A 25335-nucleotide genomic window follows, 5' to 3' on the forward strand; every position below is an offset into this window, starting at 1 on the left:
CTGGATATGAGTCAGCAGTGTGCCCTTGTTGCCAAGAAGGCCAATGGCATTTTGGGATGTATAAGTAGGGGCATAGCGAGCAGATCGAGGGACGTGATCGTTCCCCTCTATTCGACATTGGTGAGGCCTCATCTGGAGTACTGTGTCCAGTTTTGGGCCCCACACTTCAAGAAGGATGTGGATAAATTGGAGAGAGCCCAGGGAAGGGCAACAAAAATGATTAGGGGTCTGGAACACATGAGTTATGAGGAGAGGCTGAGGGAGCTGGGATAGTTTAGCCTGCAGAAGAGAAGAATGAGGGGGGATTTGATAGCTGCTTTCAACTACCTGAAAGGGGGTTCCAAAGAGGATGGCTCTAGACTGTTCTCAATGGTAGCAGATGACAGAACGAGGAGTAATGGTCTCAAGTTGCAGTTGGGGAGGTTTAGATTGGCTATTAGGAAAAACTTTTTCACTAAGAGGGTGGTGAAACACTGGAATGCGTTACCTAGGGAGGTGGTAGAATCTCCTTCCTTAGAGGTTTTTAAGGTCAGGCTTGACAAAGCCCTGGCTGGGATGATTTAACTGGGAATTGGTCCTGCTTCGAGCAGGGGGTTGGACTAGATGACCTTCTGGGGTCCCTTCCAACCCTGATATTCTATGATTCTATGATTCTTCTCTGCCTGCTAGACCTGACTCCTGCTCTGACTACTAGGCCAGGCTGCCTACATCCTGGACCACAACATTAGGGAAGTAAGGGATACAATCTAGAGGATACAATCAATAGTATCATGTTTGATTGACCGTTTGTAATGTCAATCAAATTACATTTTTATAAAATTGTGCACCCAACACTGCTATAAACATGTGAAATATAAATGAAAGAAATTAAAATATGTATATTATGATGTGATGTCACACATGGGCAGTGTGCTCCAGCAGAGAGGGTATTTGGCCAGGGACTCAGAACACCTCTTTCCTGTTCCCAGACTAGCCACTGATCTGCATTGTGACCTTCAGAGAATCACTTCCTTCCTCTGTTTTCCCTCTGGCCCTGATCTCAGTTGGAATCTCTAGGCAGTGCTATAGAACACATAATTACAACTGCACATACACATGTTATGACACATCAGGGATAGAAATGGGAGGCTTATAATAGGGAAAAATTGGAATTCTCCCATTTCCCAATGGAAAACTCTGCATTTGCTGCTAGACCTGGACGGTCCTAAGATATTGGACAGTAAATTACCAGTACATGTAAAGAAGAGCAACTTTTGGTTATTTTTGAGATGTTTCTAAGATTTTATTAGTTAAATTGCTCCTGTCACTCAGAGATAAGATCAGTGAGGTAATATTTTTTACTAGACCAACTTCTGTTGGGGAGAGAGACAAGCTTTGGAGCTACACAGAGCTCTTTCTCAGGTCTGGAAAAGGTACTGAGAGCTCCAGATGTTCTGGAACAATTTTTATAGTGGGCCTGCGGAGAGCCATTGAACCAACTGTAACCTCTGAATAAATGGAATCCACTTCAAGCCAGGTGGTGTGGCAGGACCTGTAGTTCTAGAACCTATTGAGAGCTTCATGGCTAAATACAAGATAGAGTTGATAGTTTAGCATCACTGCAGATAAATTAGGCATTGGAAAACAGGGAACTCAAAAAGTTACCAATTCTCAGCCAAGGTTTTCATAAAAACACGGGATTTGACATACTGTACCAGACCGCCAGCCTGTTAACTTGCTAGCCTCTTACTCTGTGCACCTGAATTCAGAGGGTTACCATGTTCCAAACCAGCCCACAGCAGCCCTGCAGACTGGCAAAGGACACAGGTGATATGAAGTAGGTGTAAAAAGTTACTGAAGTATAAACCTGCTTTACTCTCATATTGTGCAGGTATAAATGACAACATGAGCTCTAGAGAATCAGACCTCAAGTTTCTTCAGATATTGCCTACTCTGCTTTATACTATGAAATATACCCTTCACTTTGCCTCAGATGTATGGTATACATGCTGATTTGAGAGTCATTTACCTGTATGAACTTTGTTTTTCAGAGTTATGAAGCTGGTGCATTTTCTCTCGCATGTCCAGTACAATTCAGACCATTTTCATTTATTTCACTTAGCACTTTCATTCTCTTGATGGCGTCTGTTCTACTAGGACTCCCAAGATTTTTCATTGCTGGCAAGTAAGTTCCTGCTGGCAAATTCAGGGTAATAAGCCAGTCACCAGCCATTCCGATCATGAAATAAAATGTTTGTGGTACATCAGGCATTTAACAAGTCAGCTCCTTCCCCAAAGCCTCTGCTATGGTTTGCACGACAAAATCACAATAGTTCCATGAAATCTAGTTTACTATAAATGCAAAATCCTTATCTTAATCTTATCTTATCTGACAACAAATCATATAGATTATCTGAAAAGATGGCTGTGTTTTCCAAGTAGTGCAGCAGGCTGAAGTCATTAACCAAAGTCATTGCACTCCTTCAGATCAAGACATCTGGTTGATATTTCAATGTCTTTAATTTGGTCACTGTAAAAGCTGCACCATCCGTGGGATCTTGTAGATAACACTTGTGAAAACAGTCACCTTAAATGACCTGCAATAAAACTGCTATCTGAATTACTTGACAATGAAATTGAACCTGAAATTGAACTGGAGGAATGAATATCTGTGTCCCATAAAATAGACTCAGGCGTGGAGAGTGTCACAGAAGATAAATTAGATATTGGAAACCCCTGGACTCAAACAGACTTGCCAATTCTCAGTCAAGGTTTTTCATAAGAACATGGGATTTGCCATACTGTACCAGATCACCAGTCTGTTAACCTGCTAGCCTGCCAAAAGCAGCAGCAAATAATTGATGAATCAGAGGAAGGTGAATATAGTCCATCGTTTTCTTCACCAGTTGCACAGTCCAGTAAAATTCCCTTTTAATCCCTGCTGAAATTAGCCCAGAAAGAGAATGGCTAACTTTTTTCTCTTTCTGAAAACCCAGTGAGCACAAGCCCACTCTTTTGATCTCCTGAAGAAAATACTAAATCCACTGAAATTAAACGAATTCCAACACTTAGTTCAGCCAACTGTGAATACAAGACTAAAACTGTTCATCACCATTCTATAAAGTGCCTAGCACTGTAACAGCCAAGAACTGAAAAAAGTATAGCAACACAGTGAGTGATGCCTTGGAAGGTATGTGGTTCTCTGTCCAATTCTAGGTGTAATCAGAGCTCCAGAGTTTAAACACGATGCCATCTCTGTTCTGCTCTAGGGTCCATTCTGGGCTCTCAGGTTTCGAGGGCACCACTTAGTTTTCTTCTATTCTCGTTCTTTGGGGTGTGTCCAACAGCATGACCTGGAGATGGCAAGGGCAGGACTATTTCTGACCTCCTTTTGTTGGAGGCTATTGTGGACTATGGGAGCTGCCATCAAAAAAGCCACTCCTCCTTGTGACGTTGCACCCCATAATGCTTTATGGATATATGCTTATGAATGTAAATAAGACATAACTGGAATATGTTTTATGCTACTGTCATAACCATACTGCTAAGGGTAGCCTAGAATTCTTCCTTACCTGTAAGGGGTTAAGAAGCTCAAATAATCTGGTTGCCACCTGACCAAAAGAACCAATGGGGAAAGAAGATACTTTCAAATCTGGGAGGGGGGAGGCTTTGTGTGTGCTCTTTGTTTGGGTGTTCTCTTGGGAAGCAGAGAAGCACCAGGTCAGAAAAATCCTTCTCCTATAAACCATCCTAAAGTGAGCCTCAATATTGCAAAAAGAGTAACTAAATAAGGCAAGGCGCGTTAGATTACCTTTTGTTTTCAATTTGTGAATTTTCCCTGTGCTAAGAGGGAGGTTTATCCCTGTTTTTTGTAACTGTAAAGTTTTGCCTTGAGGGGAATCCTCTGTGTTTTGAATCTAATTACCCTGTAAAGTTACCTTCCATCCTGATTTTACAGAGGTGCTTTTACTTCTTTCCCCTTTATAATGAAGTTCTGTTTTTTAAGAATCTGGTTTACCTATTTGGCTGGTAGATTATTCTCAAGCCTTCCCAGGAAGGGGGTGTAGGGCTTGGGGGGATATTTTGGGGGAAATAGGAATTCCAAGTGGTCCTTTCCCTGATTCTTTATCTAAATCACTTGGTGGTTGCAGCGTACCATCCAAGGGCAAAGGATTTGTCGTTGGGAAGTTTTTAACCTAAGCTGGTAGAAATAAGCTTAGGGGGTCTTTCATGCGGGTCCCCACATCTGTATCCTACAGTTCAGAGAGGGGAGGGAATCCTGATGGCTACATATGCCATGTAACATATCTCTGTAAAGATTATGATCTACTAAATATATTCATCCTATTTGTATGCATTTTGGGATTCTACACAGGGGGAGGAAGAGGGACCACCCACAAGAGAAAGTCTATTTAATGACCCCTCCATTTTGTCTTCAGCTGGCTCAAAAGATAATCTCTCCACCCCAAACGGATACCTGAAAGAAACTGGAACAAAGAAAAGTAACCACAGGGGTGTGAGTGATTGCTGGACCCAGACTAGAAGGAGCCTAGTCTGTAAAAGAAGTTTACTGGATTATTCCTTCCTAAATGCAGGACTCTGCACTTGTCCTTGTTGAACCTCATCAGATTTCTTTTGGTCCTCCAATTTGTCTAGGTCACTATGGACCCTATCCCTACCCTCCAGCATATCTACCTCTCCCCACAGTTTAGTGTAATCTGCAAACTTGCTGAGGGTGCAATTAATCCTGTCATCCAGATCATTAATAAAGATGTTGAACAAAACTGGCCCCAGGACCGATCCCTGGGGCACTCTGCTTGATACCGGCTGCAAACTAGACATTGAGCCATTGATCAATACGCGTTGAGCCTGACAATCTAGCCAGCTTTCTATCCACTTTATGGTCCATTCATCCAATCCATACTTCTTTAATTTGCTGGTAAGAATACTGTGGGAGACAGTAGCAAAAGCTTTGCTAAAGTCAAGATATATCACATCCACCATTTTCCCCATAGCTACAGAGCCAATTATCTGATCATAGAAGGCAATCAGGTTGGTCAGGCATGACTTGCCCTTGGTGAATCCATGTTGACTGTTCCTGATCACCGTCCTCTCCTCCAAGTGCTTCAAAATGGATTCTTTGAGGACCCGCTCCATGATTTTTCCAGGGACTGAGGTGAGGCTGACCGGTCTGTAGTTCCCCAGGTTCTCTTTCTTCCCTTTTTTAAATATGGGCACTATATTTGCCTTTTTCAATTGTCTCGGACCTCCCCCGATTGCCATGAATTTTCATAGATAATGGCCAATCGCTCTGCAAGCACATCAGCCAATTCCCTCAGCACCCTCAGATGCATTAGATCTGGACCCATGGACTTGTGAAGAGAACTTTAATGATCTTTCATACAGATTTTCCCTTTTCCGAAGCAGCCAACACTTCCAGCCATACCTAAGGCTCTGGCACTTTTCTGTGTGACTAGTTTATTTCACAAACACAAATTCACAAGCACAACTCCCAACATATCAATGTTGTCATCATACAGGCCAGCAATGGCCAATGTCTTTGAGGCAGACAAGTTGCTCCTTGGCATTGTTGTACCATATCATATATAGCAAGAAAATGGTCAACGGGGGCACACTTCTGACAGCAGCTTTTCTGTTGTAATAGACACATTAAACTTATTCCTAACAAGCACACCAATAATTGCCCCAGATGCCTTTATCACATTCTTGTCTTGCCTGGGCAAAGCTGTGCTGAGCTTTCCCTGTGCATAATGTCTTGTTTCTCTCCACGTGACCAGTCATGAATCTTTAGTTCTAATTCATAATGAATAAATATTTAAAATGGTAGAATTACATTTTGTTCAATTTTTAATACACACACAAGATGCTTATCAGTCTGTGTTAGAATCATAGAATCATAGAATATAAGGGTTGGAAGGGACCCCAGAAGGTCATCTAGTCCAACCCCCTGCTCGAAGCAGGACCAATTCCCAGTTAAATCATCCCAGCCAGGGCTTTGTCAAGCCTGACCTTAAAAACCTCTAAGGAAGGAGATTCTACCACCTCCCTAGGTAACGCATTCCAGTGTTTCACCACCCTCTTAGTGAAAAAGTTTTTCCTAATATCCAATCTAAACCTCCCCCACTGCAACTTGAGACCATTACTCCTCGTTCTGTCATCTGCTACCATTGAGAACAGTCTAGAGCCATCCTCTTTGGAACCCCCTTTCAGGTAGTTGAAAGCAGCTATCAAATCCCCCCTCATTCTTCTCTTCTGCAGGCTAAACAATCCCAGCTCCCTCAGCCTCTCCTCATAACTCATGTGTTCCAGACCCCTAATCATTTTTGTTGCCCTTCGCTGGACTCTCTCCAATTTATCCACATCCTTCTTGTAGTGTGGGGCCCAAAACTGGACACAGTACTCCAGATGAGGCCTCACCAATGTCGAATAGAGGGGAACGATCACGTCCCTCGATCTGCTCGCTATGCCCCTACTTATACATCCCAAAATGCCATTGGCCTTCTTGGCAACAAGGGCACACTGCTGACTCATATCCAGCTTCTCGTCCACTGTCACCCCTAGGTCCTTTTCCGCAGAACTGCTGCCTAGCCATTCGGTCCCTAGTCTGTAGCGGTGCATTGGATTCTTCCATCCTAAGTGCAGGACCCTGCACTTATCCTTATTGAACCTCATCAGATTTCTTTTGGCCCAATCCTCCAATTTGTCTAGGTCCTTCTGTATCCTATCCCTCCCCTCCAGCGTATCTACCACTCCTCCCAGTTTAGTATCATCCGCAAATTTGCTGAGAGTGCAATCCACACCATCCTCCAGATCATTTATGAAGATATTGAACAAAACCGGCCCCAGGACTGACCCTTGGGGCACTCCACTTGATACCGGCTGCCAACTAGACATGGAGCCATTGATAACTACCCGTTGAGCCCGACAATCTAGCCAGCTTTCTACCCACCTTGTAGTGCATTCATCTAGCCCATACTTCCTTAACTTGCTGACAAGAATACTGTGGGAGACCGTGTCAAAAGCTTTGCTAAAGTCAAGAAACAATACATCCACTGCTTTCCCTTCATCCACAGAACCAGTAATCTCATCATAGAAGGCGATTAGATTAGTCAGGCATGACCTTCCCTTGGTGAATCCATGCTGGCTGTTCCTGATCACTTTCCTCTCATGCAAGTGCTTCAGGTTTGATTCTTTGAGGACCTGCTCCATGATTTTTCCAGGGACTGAAGTGAGGCTGACTGGCCTGTAGTTCCCAGGATCCTCCTTCTTCCCTTTTTTAAAGATTGGCACTACATTAGCCTTTTTCCAGTCATCCGGGACTTCCCCGGTTCGCCACGAGTTTTCAAAGATAATGGCCAATGGCTCTGCAATCACAGCCGCCAGTTCCTTCAGCACTCTCGGATGCAACTCGTCCGGCCCCATGGACTTGTGCACGTCCAGCTTTTCTAAATAGTCCCTAACCACCTCTATCTCCACAGAGGGCTGTCCATCTCTTCCCCATTTTGTGATGCCCAGCGTAGCAGTCTGGGAGCTGACCTTGTTAGTGAAAACAGAGGCAAAAAAGCATTGAGTACATTAGCTTTTTCCACATCCTCTGTCACTAGTTTGCCTCCCTCATTCAGTAAGGGGCCCACACATTCCTTGGCTTTCTTCTTGTTGCCAACATACCTGAAGAAACCCTTCTTGTTACTCTTGACATCTCTGGCTAGCTGCAGCTCCAGGTGCGATTTGGCCCTCCTGATAACATTCTTACATGCCCGAGCAATATTTTTATACTCTTCCCTGGTCATATGTCCAACCTTCCACTTCTTGTAAGCTTCTTTTTTATATTTAAGATCCGCTAAGATTTCACCATTAAGCCAAGCTGGTCGCCTGCCATATTTACTATTCTTTCGACTCATCGGGATGGTTTGTCCCTGTAACCTCAACAGGGATTCCTTGAAATACAGCCAGCTCTCCTGGACTCCTTTCCCCTTCAAGTTAGTCCCCCAGGGGATCCTGGCCATCCGTTCCCTGAGGGAGTCGAAGTCTGCTTTCCTGAAGTCCAGGGTCCGTATCGTGCTGCTTACCTTTCTTCCCTGTGTCAGGATCCTGAACTCAACCAACTCATGGTCACTGCCTCCCAGATTCCCATCCACTTTTGCTTCCCCCACTAATTCTACCCGGTTTGTGAGCAGCAGGTCAAGAAAAGCGCCCCCCCTAGTTGGCTCCTCTAGCACTTGCGCCAGGAAATTGTCCCCTACGCTTTCCAAAAACTTCCTGGATTGTCTATGCACCGCTGTATTGCTCTCCCAGCAGATATCAGGAAAATTAAAGTCACCCATGAGAATCAGGGCATGCGATCCAGTAGCTTCCGTGAGCTGCCGGAAGAAAGCCTCATCTACCTCATCCCCCTGGTCCGGTGGTCTATAGCAGACTCCCACCACTACATCACTCTTGTTGCACAGACTTCTAAACTTAATCCAGAGACACTCAGGTTTTTCTGCAGTTTCGTACCGGAGCTCTGAGCAGTCATACTGCTCCCTTACATACAGTGCTACTCCCCCACCTTTTCTGCCCTGCCTGTCCTTCCTGAACAGTTTATAACCATCCATGACAGTACTCCAGTCATGTTCATCCCCTTCTCTCAAGATGAGCCAGCTTGGGTGAAATTTAACATAGTAATTAGAGCTGGTTGAATGCTGCAATGACAGTGCTCAGAAATGTTTACTCCACTTCCGAACAGCTGTTCAGGTCATCCATTTTCATGGCCCTCATTATTCCCTATTCACAACCGGGAGTTCTCCTCTGCCTGCCTCCCACTCCTCCCCCCCGCCACATACATGTTTCAGGACTTTTTCGTCTTTATATAAATATCCTAATATCATGTAATCAAAAGGATTTTGTGCATGAATAACAGCAGTCATAATTTCTTATATATTAGAGCAGTGGTTCTCAATTCTTCTGGAGTACTGTACCTCTTTCAGGATTCTGATTTATCTTGTGTATCCCCAAATTCACCTCACTTAAAAACTACTTGCTGACAAAATCAGACATAAAAATACAAAAGTGTCACAGCACACTGTTACTGTAAAATTTCTGACTTTCTCATTTTTACCATATAACTATACAATAAATCAACTGGAATATAAATATTGTACTTACATTTCAGTGTATAGTATATAAAGCAGTATAAGCAAGTCATTGTCTGTATGAAATTTTAGTTTGTACTGACTTCGCTAGTGCTTTTTATGTCGCCTGTTGTAAAACTAGATAAATATCTAGATGAGTTGACGTACCCCCTGGAAGACCCATGTACCCCCAGAGGGTACATGTATCCTTGGCTGAGAACCACTGCATTAGAATGAAACCTTTCTGGGAAGGGACTGTGTCTTACTGTGTGTTTGTACAGTGGGGCCTCCAGGTGCTACCAAAACATGAATAATAATTGGTAGTAGTTCTCTTATTTAAATACTGTTTGTCAAGGCAGGGAGAACTGAAAATACTATGGGCTACATTCACAAGGGGGACTTAGGCAGCTCAAGTGGTAGATAGACACCTAAATCCAACATTTAGGCACCGCTGGCATTCTCTGCCTAGCTTTCCTGCAAGGTGTGATTCAGTAGATGTGCTCAGAGGCTATCTAAGATCGGGACCATCACAAGACAGAGGAAGAATAGGTGCTGGGGAGGCTGCCTTATACCCAGTAGTCCACTAGCTAGCACACTCTCCTAGGGTGTGGGAGAACAGGGGTTCAAATCCCTACCCTGCCTGCTGTGGAGCAGGGACTTGAACCCAGGTCTCCTATCACCCAGGTGAGTGCCCCAAAACAATGGCAGGTTTCAGAGTAACAGCCGTGTTAGTCTGTATTCGCAAAAAGAAAAGGAGGACTTGTGGCACCTTAGAGACTAACCAATTTATTTGAGCATGAGCTTTCGTGAGCTACAGCTCACTTCATCGGATGCATACCGTGGAAACTGCAGCAGACTTTATATACATACAGAGATCATGAAACAATACCTCCTCCCACCCCACTGTCCTGCTGGTAATAGCTTATCTAAAGTGATCATCAAGTTGGGCCATTTCCAGCACAAATCCAGGTTTTCTCACCCTCCGCCCTCCCCACCCCCAAACTCACTCTCCTGCTGGTAATAGCCCATCCAAAGTGACAACTCTCTACACAATGTGCATAATAATCAAGGTGGGCCATTTCCTGCACAAATCCAGGTTCTCTCACCCCCTCACCCCCCTCCAAAAAACACACACACAAACTCACTATACTGCTGGTAATAGCTCATCCAAAGTGACCACTCTCCCTACAATGACAGGTTTCAGAGGAACAGCCGTGTTAGTCTGTATTCGCAAAAAGAAAAGGAGTACTTGTGGCACCTTAGAGACTAACCAATTTATTTGAGCATGAGCTTTCGTGAGCTACAGCTCTGAGCTGTAGCTCACGAAAGCTCATGCTCAAATAAATTGGTTAGTCTCTAAGGTGCCACAAGTACTCCTTTTCTCCCTACAATGTGCATGATAATCAAGGTGGGCCATTTCCAGCACAAATCCAGGTTTTCTCACCCCCCCACCCCACCATACACACACAAACTCACTCTCCTGCTGGTAATAGCTCATCCAAAGTGACCACTCTCCAAGTTTTAATCCAAGTGTAACCAGAACGTCTGGGGGTGGTGGGGGGGGGGGGTAGGAAAAAACAAAGGGAAATAGGCTACCTTGCATAATGTCTTAGCCACTCCCAGTCTCTATTTAAGCCTAAATTAATAGTATCCAATTTGCAAATGAATTCCAATTCAGCAGTTTCTCGCTGGAGTCTGGATTTGAAGTTTTTTTGTTTTAAGATAGCGACCTTCATGTCTGTGATTGCGTGACCAGAGAGATTGAAGTGTTCTCCGACTGGTTTATGAATGTTATAATTCTTGACATCTGATTTGTGTCCATTTATTCTTTTACGTAGAGACTGTCCAGTTTGACCAATGTACATGGCAGAGGGGCATTGCTGGCACATGATGGCATATATCACATTGGTGGATGTGCAGGTGAATGAGCCTCTGATAGTGTGGCTGATGTTATTAGGCCCTGTGATGGTGTCCCCTGAATAGATATGTGGGCACAGTTGGCAACGGGCTTTGTTGCAAGGATAAGTTCCTGGGTTAGTGGTTCTGTTGTGTGGTATGTGGTTGTTGGTGAGTATTTGCTTCAGGTTGCGGGGCTGTCTGTAGGCAAGGACTGGCCTGTCTCCCAAGATTTGTGAGAGTGTTGGGTCATCCTTTAGGATAGGTTGTAGATCCTTAATAATGCGTTGGAGGGGTTTTAGTTGGGGGCTGAAGGTGATGGCTAGTGGCGTTCTGTTATTTTCTTTGTTAGGCCTGTCCTGTAGTAGGTAACTTCTGGGAACTCTTCTGGCTCTATCAATCTGTTTCTTCACTTCCGCAGGTGGGTATTGTAGTTGTAAGAAAGCTTGACAGAGATCTTGTAGGTGTTTGTCTCTGTCTGAGGGGTTGGAGCAAATGCGGTTGTATCGCAAAGCTTGGCTGTAGACGATGGATCGTGTGGTGTGGTCAGGGTGAAAGCTGGAGGCATGTAGGTAGGAAAGTGGTCAGTAGGTTTCCAGTATAGGGTGGTTTTTATGTGACCATTGTTTATTAGCACTGTAGTGTCCAGGAAGTATGGCACTCTGAGTGTGGGGGTCTCTCAACCTCTCCTGTTGAAGTTGTTCCACTCCAACCTTGTTAGGCATCTAACTTCATTTGAGGTGCTGGGCTTAGGCCACATCCCTCTCCTGAGTATTTCCTTCTGGTTAGCTTTGGTAACTTCCTGACTCAGTATGCTGGCTTTTAAGAATCCCTTTTTTAGGCCCCTAATTTTTCCCATGCATTGTACAAAGAGCCTGGGTGCCTAAGTTGGGGTTGTGAATTCCAGGAGGCAGCAGGGAACCTAAAAGTTAGCCATTGCAACACTTAGCAATAAATCACTCACCATAGATTGAAAACAGTGAACAGCTGAACTCAACACTGTGCGAACAACCCATAGGCTAAACCAGCGGTTTTCAACCTTTTTCTTTCTGAGGCCCCCCCAACATGCTATAAAAACTCCACGACCCACCAGTACCCCCCAAACTGTTTTTCTGCATACAAAAGCCAGGGCCAGCGTTAGAAAATAGCAAGCAGGGCAATTGCCCCAGGCCCCATGCCACAGGGGGCCCTGAAAAGTTACATTGCTCAGGCTTCAGCTTTAGCCCCAGGTGGCAGGGTGCAGGGTCCCTGGCTTCAGCCCTGCACAGCGGAGCTTCAGCTTTCTGCCCTGGGCCCCAGTAAGTCTAACACTGATCCTGCTTGGCAGACCCCCTGAAACTTGCTCACGGCCCCCCCCCCAGGGGGCCCCAGACCCCTGGTTGAGAACCACTGGGCTAAACAGTACGAATTTATTTTATGTTCTCATATTGGTGCCTATCACCGTAGTATCTGAGTGCACAAACTATTTGAACAATTACAGATAAGAAAAGCATTTGTAAAAGTCAGTTTTGTTTGCAAAGGCTGGATTCCCTGCCGATGTAAAGTGGCAGGCATCATTAAAATCAATCGAGCGATGCCAATCTACACCAGCCGAGGATCTATTTCTAATGAATAAGTTGACCAGTTCTTGTGGTAATGGAGCACTTAAATAATACTAGACCTTAATTCATAATAATTAATGCTAACATTCTCCTCTGATTGAAGAGAGCAGCTTGGGGAATTCTACAGTAGCTGAAGAGGAATGATTTTAAACCTAGAGATTTAAATGTTTTATTATTTTATGAATAAAGAGAAAGGCATAAAACCAGCTCAATTACAGAACTAAATAAATCCACAAAAAGACCTTCTTTAAAAAGGGCAGGCAAATAGTTTTGCAAACATGAGTCAACTAGGAAGATGATAATGAGAATGCAAATGCCACAAAGAATGATTTAGAGACTTCCCGGAGCATATTTAGAGACTTCCTCTTTGTAATCACTGTGGTGTTCAAAATATTCGGTTGCACTCCTTTAATCTTCCATTTCAATAGCAGAATAATCAAGAATCCTCTTATTAAAGAAGGTCCTCCTTTGGTGTGCTTTATCCCACAAACTTTCTGGATTTTGATATTAGATATGTAAATAATTCCAGTTAATTCTACAATGGAATTAACCTTCTACCAGCAATTAAGAGCTTTTATTCTATCTCCAAAACAAAGTCAAGTACCGGGCAACTGATTCTGATCTTGGGTAAATCTCAGGTAACTACCACTTTCAGTGGAGTTAGGCCCAGATCTTCAGTGGTATTTAGGCACCTAACTCCCATTGAAATCAATGGGAGATAGGCACGTAAATAATTTTGAGCAGTTGGGCCATAGAGCCAGATCCAAAGCCCCTAGAATTCAATGGAAATATGCCCATTGCAGTCAATGAGCTTTGAATTAGGCCCTGTACTCAAGATTTACTTTGGTGTAACTTGAGATCATATCTGTCCAGCTCTATGTCGTTTGGGGCAAATTTATATAATTTCCATTGTTAAACTGTTGCAAAGTTTGAGAAAATACCCGTATCACCATGGAAAAAACTATAAAAGACACAATTAGAATTTAAAAAGTATTATTATTTATATGGAATTAGTACCTAGAGGCCCCAATTAGTGATCACGGTCCCATTGTGCTGCACGCGTATAATAAATAAAAGACAGTCCCTACCCCAAAGAGCTCACAGTTTTAGCACAACCCTGCAAGACATGGGTACAACAAACAAAGAGGGAGGAAACAAACCCCCAAGTAGAGGCTTTATCCCCAAAGGGAAGGGAGCCAGGAGACTGCATGAAGTCCATGAGGGACATTACCATTGCTATAGATTTTATGTGGAATGCATTAAGATACCATGGTGATAGATGGCAGTATAAAATGCTAAAATGGTTGCTTAGGGTTAGGTACTCAGAGTTAGATAAGTAAGAGTGAAATGACTAAAATTACTATACTAAGATGCAGTCACAGCTGACCAGGTGTCTAGCAATTGTGAAGTGCTTTTTAGGTGTCATGGCATAAGTTTGTTTGTTTTGTAAAACCCAAACTTTAGAAAGCTATGAAATTTTAAGGAGGCAGATCCTCCACTCCAGTTCTATGCCTATGTGACTCCATCAATTTCAGTGTCACTCCCGTATAAAACTTAAGTAATGCCATAATGAATATGGTTCTACTCTGTTAAGACCATAGGGAGGAGTTATGGATTTTAAAAAGTCTGCATGCTTCAGCAGGTGTATAGATGCAAAGCCTACAGACTCCTGAAAAGGCTTTAAGCCAGTCTGCAGAAGAGAAGAGTGAGGGGGGATTTGATAGCAGCCTTCAACTACCTGAAGCAGGGTTCCAAAGAGCATGGAGCTAGGCTGTTCTCAGTGATGGCAGATGACAGAACAAGGAGCAATGGTCTCAAGTTGCAGTGAGGAAGGTCTAGGTTGGATAGTAGGAAAAACTGTTTCCCTAGGAGGGTAGTGAAGCATTGGAATGGGTTACCTAGGGAGATGGTGGAATCTCCATCCTTAGAGGATTTTAAGGCCCGGCTTGACAAAGCCCTGGCTGGGATGATTTAGTTGGGGTTGGTCCTGCTTTGAGCAGGGGTTGGACTAGATGACCTCCTGAGGTCTCTTCCACCCTAATCTTCTATGATTCTATGATTCAGTGTTCTGTTTGCAAAAAACATGGAATGTAAATATACAAGTGTAGGGCACTAGAATAGGATAAGTTCAGTATGTGTTTATAAACATACTATATGGCTACCCACCTGCTCCAGTACAAAAACTCACCCATCTCTTCTCCCCAAAATGGTGATGATGTGGTAAATGGAAAATACCATCTCCTGAGGAATGAATCATGACACCAAGATCTCCTGTGTTTGGGAAGCTGTCTGTATTATAGTCAGTCATTATCAAAAGCAATTTAGTCAAGGGATTTTCCATGAGGCCTCAAGGTTAAATTGTATGGTCAGAATGCAGCATCTCAGTCAGTATGTAATTCCTTCCAGCTATACCCTTCTTCCCAGCACACACGTGGCTCCTCCTTACTTTTTTTGAATCACTGCAGGTCTTCTTGGGCTTTCTGGGCTCTGCTTGGTCTTTGGGGAAAGAGATAGGCCCCGCCTGGGATCTTCAGTGTCTGACGGGTGGCCATCCCTCCAAGGAACTTCTGGGGGTGGTGGCTGGAAAAAGTCCATTCCTGCTACCGTCATAGTTTCCTTAGCTACAGTCTGAGGCCTGAGATGTATATAAGGATATCTCAAGGTTTCCCTAGAAACCACACAAGAGGTCCTGGGTTGTGTTAGGTCCCAGGCTCACTCTATGAGGTCAGTTAGACAGCGGGTGTGCAAGGTCTCAGTGCATGGGAGGGGAGATGGTGTAAAGAGGAGGCAGTACTGGGGAACATTTAAGGATAGAAGAGCTCATACAGTGGAATTGGTTCCACTTAGGCCAAAGTGGAGCCAGGCTCCTGGCACAGAACACTGGCCAGATTTGAGAGAGTCTCTGGATTAAGAGTCTGAGAGTCTCTGGATTAAGTTTAGAAGTGTGAGCAACAAGGGTGATGTCATGGTGGGAGTCTACTATAGACCACCAGACCAGGGGGATGAGGTGGAAGAGGCTTTCTTCCGGCAAGTCGCAGAAGTTACTAGATCGCAGGCCCTGGTTCTCATGGGAGACTTCAGTCACCCTGATATCTGCTGGGAGAGCAATACAGCGGTGCACAGGCAATCCAGGAAGTTTTTGGAAAATGTAGGGGACAATTTCCTGGTGCAAGTGCTGGAGGAACCAACTAGGAGGAACCAACTAGGGGAGGAATCAACTTTGCAGATGACACTAAACTGGGAGGAGTGGTAGATATGCTGGAGGGTAGGGATAGGATACAGAGGGACCTAGGCAAATTGGAGGATTGGGCCAAAAGAAATCTGATGAGGTTCAACAAGGACAAATGCAGAGTCCTGCACTTAGGACAGAAGACTCCAATGCACCGCTACAGACTAGGCACCGAATGGCTCGGCAGCAGTTCTGCCGAAAAGGACCTAGGGGTTACAGTGGACGAGAAGCTGGATATGAGTCAACAGTGTGCCCTTGTTACCAAGAAGGCCAATGGCATTTTGGGATGTATAAGAAGGAGCATTGCCAGAGATCGAGGGACGTGATCGTTCCCCTCTATTCGACACTGGTGAGGCCTCATCTGGAGTACTGTGTCCAGTATTGGGCCCCACACTACAAGAAGGATGTGGAAAAATTGGAAAGAGTCCAGCGGAGGGCAACAAAAATGATTAGGGGACTGGAGTACATGACTTATGAGGAGAGGCTGAGGGAACTGGGGATGTTTAGTCTTCAGAAGAGAAGAATGAGGGGGGATTTGAGAGCTGCTTTCAACTACCTGAAAGGGGGATCCAAAGAGGATGGCTCTAGACTGTTCTCAGTGGTAACAGATGACAGAACAAGGAGTAATGGTCTCAAGTTGCAGTGGGGGAGATTTAGGTTGGATATTAGGAAAAACTTTTTCACTATGAGGGTGGTGAAACACTGGAATGTGTTACATAGAGAGGTGGTGGAATCTCCTTCCCTAGAAGTTTTTAAGGTGAGGCTTGACAAAGCCCTGGCTGGGATGATTTAGTCGGGGATCGGTCCTGCTTTGAGCAGGGGTTGGACTAGATGACCTCCTGAGGTCCCTTCCAACCCTGATATTCTATGATTCTATGATTCAATGATTTGCGGGATCGGGGGTTCTTGTTTATGCTAGGAGATGGCAGAAAAGAAATTGAGGAAGAATTCCTCCATCAGCCTAACATTGTCTACCCTGGGGGCTATGTCAGTTTTACTATGTCTTGCAGTGTTGTGCATTTTTCACACCCCTGAGAGACATAGCTATGCCAATGTAAGTTTTCAGTGCAGACCAGGCCTGAGACTCTTAGAGTCAGCACAGGGACTGTTTAAATATATCCTAATCGAGTAACAGACGGCTGTGTGCTCCAAACCAAAACAGGAAGCAAGAGGGCAAGGACACTCACTAGTCTGGTTAAATGGCAAGATACAAGAGGGACTTTGGACCAAAGAGGTTTCCTTCAGAAAATGGGAATCCAGCAAATGAAGCAAACAGAAGAAGCAGGTAAAATGTAAGATGGCAGTTATGGGGCTAAGAGGGAAAAATAGCTGAAGACAAATCATTTTTACGAAATATAAATACATAATCAGAGGTTTTTTAGTTATATAAATAAAAAAAGAATAAAGAAGGCTGAGGTTGGGCCACTCCCCAGTGTGGATGGGAAGGAGTTTAAGGATTATTTAGCTATGGCCTTGGTTTTCAATAAGGATGATAATATGGAACATTGTTCCTGAAGGCAGCATGGCTGATTCAAATGACTGCCTAGATATTGAAATGATGACATCTGAGGTGGAAGAAAAGCTTAAAAAATTTACTGCACTCAAATTAGGGGGAATCGCATAATTTCCATCCCAGAATACTGAAAGACATGGCACATGAGATTGCTAGTCTAGTAGCAAAGATTTTTAATACATCTATCTCTTTGCAGGTAGGACCATACAACTGGAGAATAGCTAATGTCGTACCTATATTTAAGAAAGGGAAAAAATGTGATCTGGGCAATTACAGAGCTGTTAGTCTGACCTCAGTCATATGCAAGGTTTTAGAACAAATTGTGAAGGAAAGGATAATTAAATTCAGAGGTAGACAGTAAGAGATATAATGTAACATGGGTTTACCCAAGGTAGGTCTGCCATTACTAACCTGATTTCCTTCTTGGAGAAAATAACTGATTTTTTTAGATAAGGGAAATGCAGTAGATCTAATATACTAGCACTTCAGTAAAGTATTTGAAATGGTACCACAAGGGAAATCATTAGTTAAATTAGGAAAGATGGGTCCTCAGTACAAGTATTGTAAAGCAGATAAGGGATTGGCTAAAGGAGAGAAGGCAATGGGTTGTGCTGAAAGGTGAATTATCAGACTGGAGGAAGGTTACTAGTGGAGTTCCTCAGGGATCGGTCTTAGAACCAATGTTAATCAAGATTTTCGTTAATGACTTTGGCACAAAAAGTAGGAGTGCGCTAATGAAAATTTACTGATGATGCAAAGCTGAGGCATTGTCAATAGAGAGGAGGATAGGAATATTATACAGGAAGATATAGATGACCTTGCAGACAGGAGTGACAGAAATGGGATGAAACTTATAGTACAAAGTGCAAGGTCATGCACTTAAATTCTAAGAATAAGAATTTCTGCTGTAAGTTGGGGGCTCATCAGTTGCAAGGAACAGAGCAGGAGGGAGACCTGAGTGTGTGGGATGACTATGTGATGCGGCTGTGGAAAGGGAAAATGTGATCCTAGGATGTATCAGGCAAGGCATAGATTCTATTAATGCCATTGTACAAGGCACTGGTAAAAGTGCATTGGGAGTGCTGTACACAATTCTGTTCAAACCTGTTCAGGAAAGATGAATTTAAAGTGGAACTGTTGCAGGAGAGAGCTACTAGGATAATCAGGGGAACGGAAGGCCTATCTCAGGAAAGGAGACTGGAAGAGCTTGGCTTGTTTAGCCTAGCAAAATGAATAGCTCTCTATAAATACATCGAGGGTTAGGGAGGGTGGGTGAGTGGGGAGGAATGCCAGGGAGGTTGAAGAGCTATTTAAGCTAAAGGACAATGCTGGCACAAGAACAGATGGACATAAACTGGCCATGAACAAAATCAGGCTGGATATTAAAAGGCTGCTTCTATTCTTCTGCGGGGTGAGGTTCTGGAATAGCCTCCCAATAGATTTTGTGGAGATGTTGGGAAAGTAAACTGGGAAACTGAGTCACAAGTCCACCCAATTTTCAGACACAACTGTTGTTACTTATAGTGTCTGGAAATATATACAGTATATATAAATATATGCAAGACAATAAACAGATAAGATGGAACAAGTAGGGGCCCCAGTTCCCCAGTTTCAGAATACTGGGAAGCTCTTCTGCATTTCAATGGTTGTCGCAGCCTCTGATCCTGTGACGGGTTCCATCAAGGAGACCTCCTTGGGACTCTCACCTGATGAGCTGAGACTACCTCTGAGCCCGTTTTCGCTGTCAGAACCCTGCCTGGATGAGCCAGACATGCTAGCCTGCTGCAACACAGACCCAGGGTCTGACCCACACCCCCAAAGCTGCAGAGTTAACTGAAAATGGCTTAGCAAGTGCTCCTGTCTCCAGCACCCAGACACACAGCTCCCAATGGGATCCAAACCCCAAATAAATCCATTTTACTCTGTATAAAGCATAAAGAGGGTAAACTCATAAATTGTCCGCCATCTATAACACTGATAGAGAGATATGCACAGCTGTTTGCTCTCCCAGGTATTAATTACTTATTCTGGGTTAATTAATAAACAAAAGTGATTTTTATTAAGTATAAAAAGTAGAATTGAAGTGGTTTCAAGTAATTACAGACAGAACAAGGTAAGTTACTCAGTAAAATAAATCAAAATACACAAGGCTAACAATACACTGAGGATTTAGTTACAAATACTAACTTCTCACCCTAGATGTTATTTAAGGTACAATCCTTTTCAGACCAACATTGTAGTTTATGGCCTGGGTTCAGCAATCACTTGAACCCCCGCAGTTACTCTCCTTTGTTCCAGTTTCTTTCAGGCACCTCTTTGGGATGGAGAGGCCATCTCTTGAGCCAGCTGAAGACAAAAATGGAGAGGCTTCCAGGGCCTTTTATATTCTCTCTCTTGTGGGCAGAAACCTCTTTGTTCTTCTGTGCAAAGTCACAACAACAAAATGGAGTTTGTAGCCACATGGGCAAGTCACATGTCCTTGAATGATTCAGCTTTTTGCAGGCCAGTGCCATTGTTTACATGTTAGTTTGAATGTTCCCAGGAAAGCTCAGATGTGGATTGGCGTCTCCCAAAGTCCATTGTTAGTTAAGTACTCCCAATTACTTGAATAGTCCCTTCACAATATGTTGGCGAAACCTCCCACAGCAAACAGTTCAAATACAAGCACAGAGACAAAGCTCATAACTTCAAATATAGGAATGATACGTGCATACAAATAGTATGAATATATTCAGTAGATCATAATCTTTGCAAAGATATGTTACATGGCATATCTAGCATAAAGCATATTCCACAAACTCATAAGCATATTTCCATAAACATATAGAGTGCAACGTCACAGATCCCTGGTATGGTCCGTCAGTCTCATTGCTTTAGTTTCTGGTCTGGTATTTCTCCAACTTGGGCCCCCTTTACGAGAATTCTCATACATTTCCATATTACATATTCATTAACTTTTCTCCAATCAACGTTAAACATTTTTCATATATAACCTGTACAATACACATGTGCAAGCTTCAATTTACACAATTTTCGCTGTTTATACAATTTTCATGTCACTATGTTTTCATGCCAGTTTTCCCTTATTTTTCCCAGTAAAAGGGACTTTTAGCATTCTCGGTCTGTGTATTTATCATACTAATTAACATTTCCTTTTACCTAGAATTTTCCAGCACCCCATGTTGCATAAACAAAACATCCCCTTTGTCCTGTCAGCAGTAGCATTATTTAAACAAATCTATGTAAGAGGAAAGCTGGCAAAGCAACATGCATGCCAGACCAAGTTAGACTGAGGCTTTGGCCTATATCTGAACTCATTCACTATCCATAATTATAAATTATTAAAATATAACTAACAAGGCTCTTAATCTTACCATTCAGCAATTCTCCATCTTTATATTTCAGTATCATAATTCACTATGTGTGTATTATCGTGCCCCTTAGTCTATATGGGGGTGCAACAAGGGGATTTAGATAGTGCTGTGACCATAATATGTCAATATTTTCTTTATCTGCTTCAAACGTGGGCTTTCAGGGGACTTTCTATGCAAAGTCCAGCATTGTGTTTGTAAGTTATGAAAAGGACCTTGTCAGTACTTTTACCTGTTCCATTTTTGAGGTGCTTTTATTTTAATTTAGTTCAGGATATTTAACTGTATTCAATTGTTCCCCAATAGGGGCAAACAACTTAATTAGTTTGAAGAGAGAGTTGGACACATTCATGAGTGGCACTGTATGACAAGGTTGCTTGTGATGGTGGGGTGAGCATCCGGTTTATGTCTGATGTTCCTAAAGCTCATGCTTCGGAGTGCCAGCTGGCCACAGGTAGGGGTCAGCAAGGGATTCCCCCCAGTGCATTCTGGGAGGGTTTTTTATCTCCTTCTTCTGAAGCATCAGGGATGGGACATTGGACAGGGAGGGCCAGGGCTCTGAGGTGGCACTGAGTAGTCTCTCTCTCAGGTGCTTGGTGGGCTGGTTCTTGCTCACGTGCTCAGGGTCTAACTGATCATCATGGGTGGGGTCAGGAAGGAATTTTCTCCCAGGTCAATTGGCAGGTCATTCTGCACTTGCTCACTTGCTCAGCCTGTAGTTGAACAGCTCCTGACTACTGTCCAGGCTGTCTATGTACGGCTTCATGAGCCATGGCATTAAGGGGTAGGCTGGGTCCCCAAGGATACATATAGGCATTTCAACGTTCCCAACGGTTATTTTCTGGTCTGGGAATAAAGTCCCTTCTTGCAGCTTTTGAAACAGACCAGAGTTCCTGAAGATGCGAGCGTCATGTACCTTTCCCGGCCATCCCACTTTGATGTTGGTGAAATGTCCCTTGTGATCCACCAGTGCTTGCAGCACTATTGAAAAGTATCCCTTGCGGTTTATGTACTCGCCAGCTTGGTGCTCTGGTGCTTGCAAGCTTCCAAAGTCTGGCGTTGCAAGCTTCCAAAGGGCTATTGCCACTCGCTTCTCAACTGTGAGGGCTGCTCTCATCTTGAGCCTCAGGGCAGGGGAAAGCAAGTCACAAAGTTCCATGAAAGTGCCCTTACGCATGCGAAAGTTTCGCAACCACTGGGAATCGTCCCAGACCTGCAACACTATGAGGTCCCACCAGTCTGTGTTTGTTTCCCGAGCCCAGAATTGGCGTTCCACTGCATGAACCTGCCCCATTAGCACCATGATGCCCACATTGCCAGGGCCCCTGCTTTGAGAGAAGTCTGTGTCCATGTCCTCATCACTCACATCACCACGCTGATGTCACCTACTCGCCTGGTATCGCTTTGCCAGGTTCTGGTGCTGCATATACTGGTGGATAATGCGCATGGTGTTTAATGTGCTCCTAATTGCCAAAGTGATCTGAGCAGGCTCCATGCTTGCCGTGGTATGGCGTCTGCACAGAAAAAAGGCGCGGAACGATTGTCTGCCGTTGCCCTGACGGAGGGAAGGGCAACTGACGACATGGCTTACAGGGTTGGCTTACAGGGAATTAAAATCAAGAAAGGGGGTGGCTTTGCGAGAAAGTGAATGGCCCCCTCAAGGATAGAACTCAAAACCTCAAGGATAGAACTCAAAACTGGGTTTAGCAAGCCGTTGATTTCACCGAGGGAAGGAGGGAGGGAGGAGAAAATATATACAAAACAAATCTGGTCTATTTCTTGTTTTGAGCCACTTCATCCATCTTTATACATCTTGCTGGCAGCAGACTGTGCAGTTCGACCACATGCCATCGTTATTTCCTGTGTGCTCGGCAGAAGATGGTGCAGTATGACTACTGGCCATCGTCTTCTGCTGGCTGCAGATTAAAAGACAGCGCGCTGCCGGTAGGACTGAATCTCCACGAGACGAAACAAGGGAAATGACCTGGCTGAGTCACTCCCATGTTTGCCCAGGCGCCCGATTAAAAGAGCACCCAGGACTATGTCGACGACGGCTACCAGTCATACTGCACCGTCTGCTGCCAAAAGGCAATTAACTGCTGCCATGTAGCAATGCAGTACCACGTCTGCCAGCACCCAGGAGACATATGGTGACAGTTACCTGAGCGGGCTCCATGCTTGCCGTGGTATGGCGTCTGCACAGGTAACTCAAGAAAAAAGGCGCAAAACGATTGTCTGCCCTTGCTTTCACAGAGGGAGGGAGGGAACGGGGGCCTGACGATATGTACCCAGAACCACCCGCGACAATGTTTTAGCCCCATCAGGCACTAGGATTTCTACCCAGAATTCAAATGGGCAGCGGAGACTGTGGGAACTGTGGGGTAGCTACCCACAGTGCAACACTCTGGAAGTCGACGGTTGCCTCAGTACTGTGGACACACTCCTCCGACTACATGCACTTAGAGCACTTGTGTGGGGACACACTCAATCAACTGTATAAAACCGCTTTCTACAAATTCGACCTAATTTCATAGTGTAGACATACCCTTAGAGTGCTCAGGAAATGGTGACAAATGAGAGATTTTTTTTAGATCGTGATCCACTTAATAAATCTAATGGAAAACAATGAATTTTCTCAAAATAATTAATTGAAAATGTTTGGTTTTGATTGAAATTTTCTGATAAGTTGACAGCAACTTAAATGTAACAGATTCTTTTTTCCTTTGTTAATTTCCCTTAAAAAATAAGGGCCAAAGCTGAGGAGTAGAGTTAGGTGGGAAATGATTTTTCCATCCCGGGAAAATTGTTGAGAATTCAAAAATTCTGGACTGGTATCAGGGTGAAGTCAAAAATCTCAAAAATTTTCACAAACAGAAGATCCACACATTTTGGTTTGCATCAGTTGAAACATTTAATTTCAAAAAGTTTGAAATGTTTTATTACAATTTTGACGTTTGAAAATGTATTTATTTATTTATTCATTCACATAGATTAAATTTTGAAACAGAAAGTTGTTTCAAACTCAAAAACCAGAATCTTTTCTTGTGAAAGTGTTGAAACAAGAGGTTTTAACAATTTCAAAACTTTTTGCCAACTTTTTTCAAAATAAAAAAAATAGTTGAAACTGGTTCTTTTCAGTTTCAATGAATCAGCATTTTCTTATGAAATAGCGTTTAGTCAAAAAACTCCCGAAAAGCTCTATTTAGGCACATTCCTGTGTTTCCTTCACCCCCAGTTCACCCTGTTGCTCTTTGCTCTTAGGAGCTCTGTAGGTCTGTCTCTCTTGCCCCTTGTAATGTGGGCCCTAGCAGACAGGATTGTTAGCTATCCTGGCCAAGATTTGGAGTGCTGCAAGGTACACAAGTCCTCATTGTTTCACCTGCTTTCAGGAGCTTCCTAGGTTCTTTGGGATCTAGGCACCCTAGGAAACCACTGGAGTTTGCAGAGTAACTGTCTCTGGCTTCCCCTGCCTTGCCAGTTGTGAATAATGCAGCCAGTAAAACCTTTATACATCACCTCACCATCATGTGTTCTCCCTGAGTTTGCTTTTAATCTCACTCCACTAGTGGATATTAGCAGGAATTTCAGTGAAGCCAGTGTGGTACTGTGGTGTTCAATGAGTGTGAGATCAGAACTGGGCTGTATACAGGCTAGGCAGAATTCAATGTTTTGGTTTTTTTTATAATGTCAATGGATATTATGTTTATTTTTAAGCATTTTTTTCTATTTTTATAGGTATAAATTTTCACACTTACATGAAACTGGGGGAGGGGAACACAGTAATTATTCAATGACAGAAGACGCCGAGATTCAAAAAGTGAAAGCTACCTAGGAAATGGCGCCCACCTCCACCAGTGCCAGCATTTCAACACATTTTATGAGCATTATGGTGGGATGTTTTATATGCATTATGGTGGGACTCTAGTAAGTTCTCAAGTGGCATTTTTCTTACATTTCCAATCAATGAAAATATTTTTCGTCAGTTTGTGGGTGTGTACAGTGAAATCAATGTTTACTGACATTTACTAATAAAAATATAATCTTTCCAAGCTAAGTATTGCCAGCTTCATGTATTCCAAAATCATGAGTCAGGCCGCAAAAAATCATAAGGTCGATTTTAAAAACCATGAGATTTTTAAAAACAATAAAAGTGGGGTTTGTTATATGTTACATCTTTTGGTATCTGAGCCTTTAGGTACACTCAGGTCACATTTTCAAGCTTTCTTTCACATCCAGAAGGGCTAGACACCCATTTTTAGGGATAGTGTCCCTAGTCTCTGTTTGCCAGAAGCTGGAAATGGGCGACAAGAGCTGGATCACTGTTGTAAGACAGGACACTGGGCGAGATGGAGCTTTTGTCTGACCCAGTATGGCTGATCTTATACGCTTATGGAAGCTGAGATTCTCACATGATCACTTGACTCCAGACGCTAGAGCTTTAAGGAAAATACCAAATAGCATCAGTCTCGTGATAAAATTGCAAGAGCTGATAAGTGGCTTTAGACTCAGTTTAATATATTTACGTTGAGATTTTCAAGGTGCCTAGGAGATCTGGAAAAATGTACAAAAGGAAGGATGAGGAGCAATTTAAAGTGACTACTTTCAAATGTGTGCT

The sequence above is a fragment of the Caretta caretta genome, chromosome 4 (genome assembly GCF_965140235.1).
Source record: "Caretta caretta isolate rCarCar2 chromosome 4, rCarCar1.hap1, whole genome shotgun sequence".
NCBI classification, from domain to species: Eukaryota; Metazoa; Chordata; order Testudines; family Cheloniidae; genus Caretta; species Caretta caretta.